Genomic DNA, 14,439 nt, shown 5'->3' on the forward strand with positions numbered 1-14,439 from the left:
GCAACTTTGATGTGTGTTACTATCTCTTCCAAAATACCTTCGCAAATCAATATGCTCAGCACTGATCTTCTATCCTCCATGTCCTTCTCCTTGGAAAATACTGAGCCCACAGTGTTGTGCCAACTATTTAATGTACTTTAAGATCAATCTAACACTTCCCTCCTAAAAAAATTCTCCATTTTTCCGCCATCCATGTGCCTATCTAAGAATGTTTAAATGTCCCTAATATAGCAGCCTCTACCACCGACCCTGGCAGCACATTCCACACAGCAGCACACTGTGTAAAACATAACTCTGATATCACCTGTATACGTTGCCCCAATTACCTTAAAATATGCCCCCTCATATTAGCCATTTCCACCCTAGAGAAGGTCTCTAGCTATCCACGTAATCTATGCCTTTTATCATCTTGTACACCTCTATCAAGTCACCTCTCACCCTCCTTCAGTCCAAATGGAAAAGCCCAAGCTTGCTCAACCTTTCCCCATAAGTCATGCTCTCTAATCCAGGCAGCAATGTAGTCAATCTCCTCTGCACCTTCTCTAAAGCCTCGATCTGTGCCTCTTTTCATCTTGTGCACCTTTATCAAGCCTCTTTCTCTCCCTCTCTCTCTCTCTCACACACACACACACACACACACACACACACACACACACACACACTCTATAGTCCTGAATGACCTCCCTCCCCTGTTTTCAGTTCTCTATACCTGCCATATGCTTTTCTCCCCTTTAACAAAACCTCGGTATCCCTCAACTTGCTAATCTTCATCCTTCCAGGAACAGGTCAGGACTGAACTCTCACTATTTCACTCCCACCGTGCAGATGGAGATCCAGCTGCCAATCGTTCTCCACCTTTGCCAGGTCCTGGTGTATGAGCTTGAAACTGGCTTTCCCCTAATTCTTGGCCATAATTTTCAGACTATCCTTATATCTTTGTAACAACCTTGAAACTTATAAATGTATGGTCACCATCCTCAAAAAGCTCACCCACTGAACCAGCTTTATTATGTAAAATGATGTCCAGTACTGCCTTGAATATTAAGTTCAAGTTTGTTTCATAGGCTTACAAACACAAAGAATAAATACTATGAAAATAAGGAGGTGGCTTTAGAAATCGTGGACGCATTGGTAATCATTTTCCAATGCTCTACAGTTTCAGGATCAGTTCCTGTGGATTGGAGGGTGGATAATGTTGTCCCTCTCTTCAAGAAGGGAGGAAGAGAGAAAACATGGAATTATAGACTGGTTAGCTTGACGTCGGTGGTGGGAAAGATGCTGGAGTCAATTATAAAAGATGAAATTACGACACATCTGGATAGCAGTAACAGGATCGGTCCGAGTCAGCATGGATTTATGGAGGGGAAATCGAGCTTGACTAATCTTCTGGAATTTTTTGAGGATGTAACTATGAAAATGGACAAGGGAGAGCCAGTGGATGTAGTGTACCTGGACTTTCAGAAAGCCTTTGATAAAGTCCCACATAGGAGATTAGTGGGCAAAATTAGGGCACATGGTATTGGGGGCAGAGTACTGACATGGATTGAAAATTGGCTGGCTGACAGAAAACAAAGAGTAGCAATTAACGGGTCCCTTTTGGAATGGCAGGTGGTGACCAGTGGGGTACCGCAGGGTTCAGTGCTGGGACCGCAGCTATTTACAATATATATTAATGATTTAGATGAGGGAATTAAAAGTAACATTAGCAAATCTGCCAATGACACAAAGCTGGGTGGCAGTGTGAAATGTGAGGAGGATGTTAAAAGAATGCAGGGTGACTTGGACAGGCTGGGTGAGTGGGCGGATGCATGGCAGATGCAGTTTAATGTGGATAAATGTGAGGTTATCCACTTTGGTGGTAAGAACAGGAAGGCAGATTATTATCTAAATGGAGTCAAGTTAGGAAAAGGGGAAGTACAACGAGATCTAGGTGATCTTGTACATCAGTCACTGAAAGCAAGCATGCAAGTACAGCAGGCAGTGAAGAAAGCTAATGGCATGTTGGCCTTCATAACAAGGGGAATTGAGTACAAGAGCAAAGAGGTCCTTCTGCAGCTATACAGGGCCCTGGTGAGACCATACCTGGAGTACTGTGTGCAGTTTTGGTCTCCAAATTTGAGGAAGGGCATTCTTGCTATTGAGGGAGTGCAGCGTAGGTTCACGAGGTTAATTCCTGGGATGGCGGGACTGTCATATGTTGAAAGATTGGAGCGACTGGGCTTGTATACTCTGGAATTTAGAAGGCTGAGAGGGGATCTTATTGAAACATATAAGATTATTAAGGGATTGGACACGCTGCAGGCAGGAAGCATGTTCCTGCTGATGGGTGAGTCCAGAACCAGAGGCCACAGTTTAAGAATAAGGGGTAGGCCATTTAGAACGGAGTTGAGGAAAAACTTTTTCACCCAGAGAGTGGTGGATATATGGAATGCTCTGCCCCAGAAGGCTGTGGAGGCCAAGTCTCTGGATGCTTTCAAGAAAGAGACGGATAGAGCTCTTAATGATAGCAGAATCAAAGGTTATGGGGAAAAGGCAGGAACTGGATACTGATTGTGGATGATCAGCCATGATCACAGTGAATGGCGGTGCTGGCTCAAAGGGCCGAATGGCCTACTCCTTCACCTATTGTCTATTGTCTATGTCTAGTTACAAAATACACGTGGACTAAGATGTTAACTGTCCTGTTACTTATAAAATAAGTCATCTGCAGCAGCACAATACATTCCAAGATGAAGCCACATATAAGTTAACATAAACAAATTGACATAAATTATACATGAATTATGTGTGTGCAAAATTTTCTTCTCAAGTGGGACTATGAACTAGATAAAGCAGCTTTCTTCAGCACTTTTTAAAAATTCCACACTCTCCAAGCTTAACACGATCGCAGTTATTACTTGGGATGTTGAAATCCCCAGTACTATAACCTATTCCTCCGACACCTTCCTATGATTTGCCTACATATGCTCTGACTTGCACGGGCCATTAAAAGCCCTGAAATGCACCCCAGAAAAGTAACCACCCTCTTTACTTGTGAACTCTACCCACACGCCTTCATTTGATAAGCCTTCCAGGGGAAGCCGCCCTCATTAACACACTGCTGGTCTCCTTGATCAATAATGTAATGCTTCCTTCTCTTTTGTTTCCTCCCCTGTCAATCCTGAAGCTTTTATAACAGTTGCTAGTCCAGCCTTTAAGGTTGTTATAGCCAGGGGTGGTAGTGGGGATAAGCCCCCACTACCTATTAAATGCTCCAATGGCTTGCACCTCAAATAGCCTCTGACAACAAAGTCCAGCTCCCAGCCTTCACGTGTGGATTAGCTACTAAGCCCAGCGGAACTGTTTCTACTGACAGGAGAAGAGTAAGGACCATAAGACCATAAGATACGGGAGCAGAAGTAGGCGATTCGGCCCATCAAGTCTGTTCCGCCATTCAATCATGGGCTGATCCAATTCTTCCAGTCATCCCCACTCCCCTGCCTTCACCCCATACCCTTTGATGCCCTGGCTAATCAAGATCCTATCTATCTCTGCCTTAAATGCACCCAATGACTTGGCCTCCACAGCCGCTCATGGCAACAAATTCCACAGATTTACCACCCTCTGACTAAAGTAATTTCTCCACATCTCTGTTCTAAATGGACATCCTTCAATCCTGAAGTCGTGCCCTCTTGTCCTAGACTCCCCTTCCATGGGAAATAACTTTGCTATATCTAATCTGTTCAGGCCTTTTAACATTCAGAATGTTTCTATGAGATCCCCCCTCATTCTCCTGAACTCCAGGGAATACAGCCCAAGAGCTGCCAGACGTTCCTCATACGGTAACCCTTTCATTCCTGGAAACATTCTCGTGAATCTTCTCTGAACCCTGTCCAATGTCAGTATATCCTTTCGAAAATAAGGAGCCCAAAACTGCACACAATACTCCAGGTGTGGTCTCATGAGTGCCTTATAGAGCCTCAACATCACATCCCTGCTCTTATATTCTATACCTCTAGAAATGAATGGCAACATTGCATTTGCTTTCTTCACCACCGTCTCAACCTGGAGGTTAACCTTTAGGGAATCCTCCACCTATCTTTGTATCATCGGCAAATTTAGCCATAGTCCAAATCATTGACATACATCCTAAAAAGCAGTGGTCCCAACACTGACCTCTGTGGAACTCCACTGGTAACCGGCAGCCAGAATAGGATCCCTTTATTCCCACTCTCTGCTTTCTGCCGATCAGCCAATGCTCACCCATGTTAGTAACTCCCCTGTATTTCTATGGGCTCTTATCTTGCTAAGTAGCCTCCTGTGCTGCACTTTGTTAAAGGCCTTCTGAAAATCCAAGTACACCACATCTGCTACATCTCCTTTGTCTACCCTGCTTGTAATTTCCTCAAAAAATTGCAGTAGGTTAGTCAGGCAGGATTTTCCTTTCAGGAAACCATGCTGGCTTTGGCCTATCTTGTCATGTGCCTCCAGGTATTCTGTAATCTCATCCCTAGCAATTGATTCCAACAACTTCCCAACCACTGATGTCAGGCTAACAGGTCTATAGTTTCCTTTCTGCTGCCTCTCACCCTTCTTAAATAGCAGAGTAACATTTGCAATTTTCCAGTCATCCAGTACAATGCCAGAATCTATCGATTCTTGAAAGATCATTGTTAATGCCTCCGCAATCTCTCCAGCTACTTCCTAAAGGTGGGTTCTTGATTAGTAAGGGCATCAAAGATTACGGAGAGAAGGCAGGAGAATGGGGTTTGACAGAGATGATAAATCAGTCATGATGGAATCGCGGAGCAGACTGGTTGAGCCAAATGGCATAATTTTCCTCCTGTGTCTTATGGTCCTAAGGTCTCTTACTTGAGTCTCTCTTGAGTCAAAGAGACAAAGAAGGTGAGAGGTATCCGTAAGTCTTGCGAGACCATGGATCTGCGCCTGGAAAGTCTTCAATCTCCAGGGCGCAAGCCTGGGCAAGGTTGTATGGAAGACCAGCAGTTGCCTATGCTGCAAGTCTCCCCTCTCCACGACACCAATGTTGTCCAAGGGAAGGGCATTAGGACCCATACAGCTTGGCACCAGTGTCGGCGCAGAGCAATGTGTGATTAAGTGCCTTGCTCAAGGACACAACACGCTGCCTCGGCTGGGGCTCGAACTAGCCACCTTCAGATCACTCGTCGAATGCCTTAACCACTTGGCCACGTGCCCACACACCATTATACTATACATCACATTTAGGCACCCAGTCAGCTATAGTTCTATTTACAAGTCAGCAGGAATTAGTAATGCACCAAGCCAACCAGTTTAAATAAAATGGCTCTTCATTGACACTAAGAAGGTACTTGGGTAACAAGGAGCTTGTAAACTTATAAACTCATTGTTACTTTTTTTTGCTTAGACAGAATAAGAGTTCAGAAAATCAAATCAAATCTTGCTCCACTTTTAATTCAGGAGGCAAAGCTGCTACCAAAAAGCCATTCAAGGTGAGGGCATTACCATTGTCGCATGACAGGGCAGAGTTAGATCACGTTTGGAAATCAGGTTTTGTGGTGGACGGAAGCCGTGCCTTTCACTGGCTGCTGTTGCCTGAAAGCTGACAAACGAGTGATACTGTATAACCAGCCTTATTGTCACATACAGCATAGAGGTGGGTCCTCCAACTCATTATATCCATGCCACCTGTTGTATTTACACTAATCCTGTTTACCTGCATTGGCCCCTACTTCAAAGCCTTGGTGTTTTTTCATAATTCCATTAAGATGCTCCTGCAATGTTGTGAGAGTCCTTGCCTCCACCACCCCTCAGGCAGTGTGTTCCCAGATTCCAAAGCTATCCCCCGCAGATTCCCTCTAAAAACCCCATCTCTCTCCTTAAACCTATGTTTTCCTGCATTTGACAACCCCGCCATGGGATATAGATTTTTACTGCCTTTCTTATCTATCGCTCTTGTAATTTTGTACCCCTCGGTCAGGCCCTCCCTCTGCCTACTGAGCTCCAAGAAGACAAACCCAGCCTGTCCAATCTCTCTCCCCATAACGGAAACACTCCATGTCCTGGTATATCTCCTCTGCACCCTCTCCCACAGAGTGGTGACCAGAAGTGCACACAGTACTCCAGCTGTGGTCTGACCAGTGCTGTATAAAGTTGTAACTGGCCTCGTAGCCTATTCACTCGTTAATACAGATAAGCATCCTACATGCCTCCTTCACCATCGTACCCACTTATGTTGCCAATTTTAGGGAGCTATAGATTTGTCACTTTGTTCATCAACATTCCCTAAAGCTCTTACTATTTACCATGTATGTCCTTTCCTTGTCTGGGGAAAAATACAGCTCAGTCAGCACAGGGTTTCAAAGCAGGCAGCTTAGCAACACATGAGGTGGTGGAGATGGCCTGGATAAAGGTGGAGTGCTGTCAGTGTTCACATGAAACTTAAACCCATCACTCGTGGATAGTGTTGGTGAGGGCTAACATGGACAGGGAAGGGGTTGGTGAGGATTGCAGGGAGCTGGGAATGGACACAAGGTGGACTATGCCAGACTGAGTGACTGATACAAGGATAAGAACTGAAGCCACTGCTGGAAATTCTTGGACTGAATAGGAAAGAAATGCAACCCATGAGACAGTCAGTGGAAAGTATGGTCAAAAGCAGGGGATGGGCTGAAGCATAGAAATTAGGATCAGCAGCAGGCCATTTGGCCCCTCAAACCTCCCGTACCATTCAATATGACCTTGGCTGATCAGTTCCCTGTTCCACATTTCTCTCTGTAGCCCTTGATCCTCCAGCCCCAAGAATAACATCCAACTCCCAAATATATTTCTTTCTTTCTTTGTAAATCTTCTTATTAATTTTCCAAAATTATAAACAAAATAACAATATTGATACAGAGAGATTGGAATAATCTTATTGTTGATAAACATGTACAAAAAAGATTTCAAATAATACAGGTGTAATCCGAATATACTTAATGGTTTGTCTTCAATTGCTTTCTGTCGTGGAGAATTCCACGGGTTCACCACACTCCAAGAGAAGGAATTTCTCCTCACATCAGAGCTAACTGACATCCCTTATCCTTTCCTCGTGACTAACCCTGGTCTCTGCCCACCATCAGGAACATCCTTCCTGCATTTAATCTGTCCAATCCCATTGAAATTGTGTTGGTTTCTGAGGTTAACTCTCACTCTAATAAACCCCAGTGACTATGTGTCTAATTGATCCAACCTTTCTTCATATGTCACTCCTGTCATCTCAGGGTAGGTCTAGTGAACCTTCACTCAACTCTCTCCAGATATGGAAACTAAAACTGCACACGGTATTCAAGGTTTGGTCTCACAATGGCCCTGTACAATTATGGCAAGATATCCCTGTTTCTATGCACAGATCCTCTCATTATGAAGACCACCATTTTCTTTCCTAACTGCCTGTTATATCTGCATGTTACCCTACTGGTGCACAAGGATACCCATCTCTTGTTGTACCTCCCCCTTTTCCAATCTATTACCATTCAGATAATCTGCCTCCCTGTTATTGCCATGAAAGTGGATCCCCTCACACTGATCCACATTACACTGTGTCTGCCACAAATCTGCCCCCTTCCTCAACCAATCCAATCAACTTGGAGCTTCTCAACGTCCTTCTCAAGGCTCCCCTTCCACCAACTTAGTGTCCCAGACATGGAGATATTACATTAAATTCCCTCACCAAATTCATTGATGTACAGTATATTGTGAGTAGCTGAGGTCCCAGCACTGATCCCTGTGGTACCACACTAGTCACTGCTTACTACTCAGAAACAGGTCCATGTGTTCCTACTCTGCCTCCTGTTACGCAACCAATTCTCTACCCATATCAGTACCTTGCCTCCAATTCCATCTGCTTTAATTGTACACACTGATTTATTGATATAGTTGATAGGGCTGCTAAGAAGGCGTATTGTATGTGGTCTTCATTAGTCGGGGGATTGAGTTCAAGAGCCGTGAGGTAACGTTGCAGCTCTATAAAACCCTGGTGATACTACACTTGGAATATTGTGTTCAGTTCTGGTCACCTGATTGTAGGATAGATGTGGAAGCTTTAGAAAAGGTGCAGAGGAGATTTACCGGGATGCCTCTCTGATTAGAGAGCATCTCTTATGAGGATAGGTTGAACCAGCTAGGGCTTTTCTCTTTGGAGCGGTGGAGGATGAGAGGTGACCTGATAGAGGTGTACAAGATGATAAGAGGCATTGATGGTGTGGATAGTCAGAGATTTTTTCCCGGGTGGAAATGGCTAAGACGAGGGGGCATCTTTTTAAGGTAATTGGAGTAAAGTATGGGGGGAATGTCAGAGGTAAGTTCTTTACACAGAGAGTGGTGGGTATATGGAACACCCTACCAGCCATGATGGGAGAGCCAGATACATTAGGGACATTTTAGAAACTCTTAGGCACATGGAGGGAAAAAAATATGGAGGGCTGTGGAAGGGAAGGGTTAGATTGAACTTAAAGTAGGTTAAAGGGTTGGCACAATGTCATGGGCTGAAGGGCCTGTACTGAGCTTTACTGTTCAATTTTCTCCTGTGGGACTTTATCCAAAGCTTCCTCGAGGTCCAAATACATCACTAATTCTCCCTCAATTATTCTGCTCATTACATCCACAAATTGTCAAGCATAGTATCCCTTCCACAGATCCATGTTGACTTTGTCATCTCCTGTCATTCTCATCCACGTGCTCAGCTATCACTCATTTTATCATGGATCCAACATTGTTCCCCACCCCTGATGCCAGGCTGACCTGTCTAGAAAACCTCAGTTTCTCTCTGTTTTTAAGGGCTGGTGTTACATTAGCTACCCTCTTATCCACTGGAACTGTTCCAGAGGCAACAAATGCTGGAAAATGATCTCCAATAATCTACCACAGCGACCGGTCTCTGGCGCTGAGCCTGGCTCTGAGGCTCAGCAGGGAACATGGGGGGAAGAAGAGGAGAGCAGTGGTGATAGGGGATTCGACAGTTAGGCGAACCGACAGGAGATTCTGTGGGTGTTAAAGAGACACTCGGATGATCTGTTGCCTCCCAGGTTCCAAAGTCAGAGATGTCTCGGATTGGGTGAGCAGCCAGAAGACGTGTTACGTATTGGCACCAACAACGTGGTAGGGAAAGGGATGAGGTCCTGAAGAGAGAATATAGGGAGCTAGGTAAAAGCTGAAAAGCAGGACCTCCAGTGGAGTGATCTCTGGATTTCTTCATGTGCCACACACCAGTGAGAGTAAGAAAAGGATAATATGGCAGATGAATGTTTCAGATTTGTGGATCATTGGGATCTCGTCTGGGGAAGTATGTATGCTGGAACTTTGAAAAAAACATTGGGATAGATAAGTCCTGAGGCCAGATGGGATACATCTCAGGTTTATACAAGTGAAGGAAGAGACTGCTGTGCTTCTGGCAATTATCTTTGTGTCCTCACAGGCCACAGGAGTAGAGTCAGAAGTTTGGCAGTTAGCATATATTATTCCTTTATTCAAGAAAGCCTTTCATCAGACTGGGACAAAAAGGGGCCATCCTAAGTTGCAAGAAACATTGGGGAGGGGTGGATAGGACAAGTGGAATATTTGTGATGGGCGAGACCAGGAAGAGTGGGAGAAGGGGGCACTTAGAGTCTGTTTTTACTTCCTTGTCTGTGTTAGGTGTTTCTGTACTGGTGAAGAGGGAAAAACTGAACCAATGTCACAGGTTAATGACTTGCAGCAAAGTTCTGATACATAGAAACCAGGTTTCCTGAGGTTGGAGGACTAAGTCCATAAGCCTAGATGGAAAATGAGGTGCTGGTGCTCAAGGTTGGTCATGCAGACAAACAGAGTGGGGTGGTGAAGTAGGAGGCTTGGAGGTGCTCTTCCCACTGATGCTGCCTGACCTTCCTCAGGTTGGCAGCTGATGGCTAGTGGGGTCCCACAGGACTCAGTACTCGGGTCCCAGTGGTTCGCCATCATATCAGCCACTTAGCTGAAGGCAGCAGGTGTAAGATGTCCGAGTCTGCTGATGATGCAAAGCTGGGTGTGAATACAAGTCGGAAAAGATGCTCATAGTAGACAAGCTGAGTGAGTGGGTGACAACATGTTACATGGAATACAATGTGGGAAAGTGAGGGGTTATTCAGTTTAGTAAAAGAAACCATGCGTATATACTCTACTTATTGAGACACTGATTGGGAGATGTTAGTATTCAAAGGTTGTCTATGTACACAGCTCCTGAAAGCCCAGATACATAATCAGCGGCTATTTCATTGGATACCTCTTGTACCTAATAAGGTGGCCACTGGGTGTACGTTTGTGGTCTTTTGCTGCTGTAGCCCATCCACTTCAAGGTTCGATGCGTTGTGCATTCAGAGATGCTCTTTTGCACACCACTGTTGTAATGCATGATTATTTGAGTTACTGTTGCCTTCCTGTCAGCTTGGGCCAGCTGGCCATTCTCCTCTGACCTCTCTCGTTAAAAGGCAATTTCACCCACAGTACTGCCACTCACTGGATTTTTTTTTGTTTGTTTTTTGCATCATTCTCTGTAAACTCTAGAGACTGTTGTGAGTGAAAATCGCAGGAGATCAGCAGTTTCTGAGATACTCAAACCACCCCGTCTGGCACCAACTATCATTCCACAGTCAAAGTCACTTAGATCACATTTCTTCCCCATTCTGATGTTTGGTCAGAACAACAGCTGAACCTCTTGAGTTGCTGCCACATGATTGGATATTTGCATTAAAAAGCAGGTGTACAGGTGTACCTAATAAAGTGGCCACTGAGTGTAGGTTCAGCGGGCAGTTAGGAAAGCAAGTGGTATGTTGTTCTTTACCACAAGAGCATTTGAGTACAAGAATAAAGATATCTTCTTACATTTAAGTCTGGTTGACACTGAACTACCCCCTCATGGCTAAACAGGGATTAGCAATAAAAGTTAACAACACCACATCCCAAGAAAGGAAGGACTAAAACCAGGGGTCACAGTCTCAGAATAATGGGTCAGCCATTTGGGAAAATTATTATTTATTTCCATGCCATATAACCATATATATAATCATGTAACAATTACAGCAGGGAAACAGGCCATCTTGGCCCTTCTAGTCCGTGCGGAACGCTTACTCTCACCTAGTCCCACCGACCTGCACTCAGCCCAAAACCCTCCATTCCTTTCCTGTCCATATAGGTATCCAATTTTACTTTAAATGACAATATCGAACCAGCCTCTACCACTTCTGCTGGAAGCTCATTCCACACAGCTACCACTCTCTGAGTAAAGAAGTTCCCCCTCATGTTACCCCTAAACTTTTGCCTTTAACTCTCAACTCATGTTCCCTTGTTTGAATCTCCCCTACTCTCAATGGAAAAAGCCTATCCACATCAACTCTACCAATCCCCCAAATAATTTTAAATACCTTTATTAAGTCCCCCCTCAACCTTCTACGCTCCAAAGAATAATGATCCAACTTGTTCGATCTTTCTCTGTAACTTGGGTGCTGAAACCCAGGTAACATTCTAGTAAGTCTTCTCTGTACTCTCTCAATTTTGTTGACATCTTTCCTATAATTCGGTGACCAGAACTGTACACAATACTCCAAATTTGGCCTCACCAATGCCTTGTACAATTTTAACATTACATCCCAACTCCTATACTCAATGCTCTGATTTATAAAGGCCAACATAACAAAAGCTTTCTTCACCACCCTATCCACATGAGATTCCACCTTCAGGGAACTATGCACCATTATTCCTAGATCCCTCTGTTCTACTGCATTCTTCAATGCCCTACAATTTACCATGTATGTCCTATTTTGATTAGTCCTACCAAAAAGTAGCACCTCATATTTATCAGCATTAAACTCCATCTGCCATCTTTCAGCCCACTCTTCTAAGTGGCCTAAATCTCTCTGCAAGCTTTGAAAACCTACTTCATTATCCACAACGCCACCTATCTTAGTATCATCTTAGTAATCTAATTTACCACCCCGTCATCCAGATCATTAATGTATATGACAAACAACATTGGACCCAGTACAGATCCCTGAGGCACACCACTAGTCACTGGCCTCCAATCTGACAAACAGTTATCCACCACTACTCTCTGGCATCTCCCATCCAGCTACTGCTGAATCTGTTTTACTACTTCAATATTAATACCTAACGATTGAACCTTCCTAACTAACCTTCCGTGTGGAACCTCGTCAAAGGCCTTACTGGTCCATATAGACAACATCCACCACTTTACCCTTGTCAACTTTCCTAGTAACCTTTTCAAAAAATTCAATAAGATTTGTCAAACATGACCTTCCATGCACAAATCCATGTTGACTGTTCCTAATCAGACCCTGTCTATCCAGATAATTATATATACCATCTCTAAGAATACTTTCCATCAATTTACCCACCACTAACGTCAAACTCACAGGATGATAATTGCTAGGTTTACTCTTAGAACCCTTCTTAAACAATGGAACAACATGAGCAATAAGCCAATCCTCCGGCTCCATCCCCGTTTCTAATGACATTTGAAATATTTCTGTCAGAGCCCCTGCTATTTCTACACTAACTTCCCTCAAGGTCCTAGGGAATATCCTGTCGGGACCTGGAGACTTATCCACTTTTATATTCCTTAAAAGCGCCAGAACTTCCTCTTCTTTAATCATCATAGTTTCTATAACTTCCCTACCTATTTCCCTTACCTTACACAATTCAATATCCTTCTCCTTAGTGAATACTGAAGAAAAGAAATTGTTCAAAATCTCCCCCGTCTCTTTTGGTTCCACACATAGCTGTCCACTCTGATTCTTTAAGGGACCAATTTTATCCCTCACTATCCTTTTGCTATTAATATAATTGTAGAAACCCTTTGGATTTATTTTCACCTTACTTGCCAAAGCAACCTCATATCTTTTAGCTTTTCTAATTTCTTTCTTAAGATTCTTTTTACATTCTTTATATTCCTCAAGCACCTCATTTCCTCCATGCTGCCCAAATTTATTGTAGATATCTCTCTTTTTCCAAACCAAGTTTCCAATATCCCTTGAAAACCATGGCTCTCTCAAACTTTTAACCTTTCCTTTCAAACTAACAGGAACATAAAGATTCTGTACCCTCAAAATTTCACCTTTAAATGACCTCTATTTCTCTATTATATCCTTCCCATAAAACAAATTGTCCCAATCCACTCCTTCTAAATCCTTTTACATCTCCTCAAAGTTAGCCTTTCTCCAATCAAAAATTTCAACCCTGGGTCCAGACCTATTCTTCTCTATAATTATATGGAAACTAACGGCATTGTGATCACTGGACCCTTAGTGCTCCCCAACACATACTTCCGTCACCTGCCCTATCTCATTCCCTAACAGAAGATCCAACACTGCCCCTTCTCTAGCTGGTACCTCTATGTATTGCTGCAAAAAACTATCCTGCACACATTTTACAAACTCCAAACCATCCAGCCCTTTTACAGTATAGGCTTCCCAGTCTATGTGTGGAAAATTAAAATCTCCCACAATCACAACCTTGTGCTTACTACAAATATCTGCTATCTCCTTACAAAATTGCTCTTCCAATTCTCACTCCCCATTAGGTGGTCTATAATACACCCCTATAAGTGTTACTACACCTTTCCCATTCCTCAATTCCACCAAAATAGCCTCCCTAGACGAGTCCTCTAATCTATCCTGCCAGAGCACCGCTGTTATATTTTCTCTGAAAGCAATGCAACACCTCCCCCTCTTGTCCCTCCAATTCTATCACATCTGAAACAATGAAATCCAGGAATATTTAGTTGCCAATCACACCCCTCCTGTAACCATGTTTCACTAATAGCTACCACATCATACTTCCAGGTATCAATCCACGTTTTAAGCTCATCCACCTTTCTTATGATGCTCCTCGCATTAAAATAAATGCATTTAAGAAATTTTCCACCTCTTACTCTCTGTTTATCACTAACGGTGCAAACAACTTTACTATTTTCTTTTTCTTCCTTCTCCCCTACATCTGTTCCTACACTCTGGTTCCCGTCCCCCCCCTTGTATCTAGTTTAAATCCACTGGAGCCACTGGAGCCTCTGTAGCAAACCTACCTGCAAGAATATTTGTCCCCCTCTAGTTCAGATGTAAACCATCCAGCTGAAATGGGTCCCACCTTCCCTGGAAAACTGCCCAATTATCTATAAATCTGAAGCCCTCCCTCCTGCACCATGTCTTCAGCCACGTGTTGATCTGCACTATCTTACTATTTCTAAACCCGCCTGCACGTGGCACTGGCAGCAATCCTGAGATTGCTATCCTGGAGGTCCTGTCCTTTAACTTGGCTCCTAACTCCCTAAACTCACCTTTCAGGACCTCCTCGCTCTTCCTACCCACGTCATTGTGGTGCATCAGGCAGAAACGTTGTAATTTGTTTATTATTTCGTCTGTTTTTTACAAGGCTGAGTTGCTAGCTGGAAAGCGT

The sequence above is a fragment of the Mobula birostris genome, chromosome X (genome assembly GCF_030028105.1).
Source record: "Mobula birostris isolate sMobBir1 chromosome X, sMobBir1.hap1, whole genome shotgun sequence".
Taxonomy (NCBI): Eukaryota; Metazoa; Chordata; class Chondrichthyes; order Myliobatiformes; family Myliobatidae; genus Mobula; species Mobula birostris.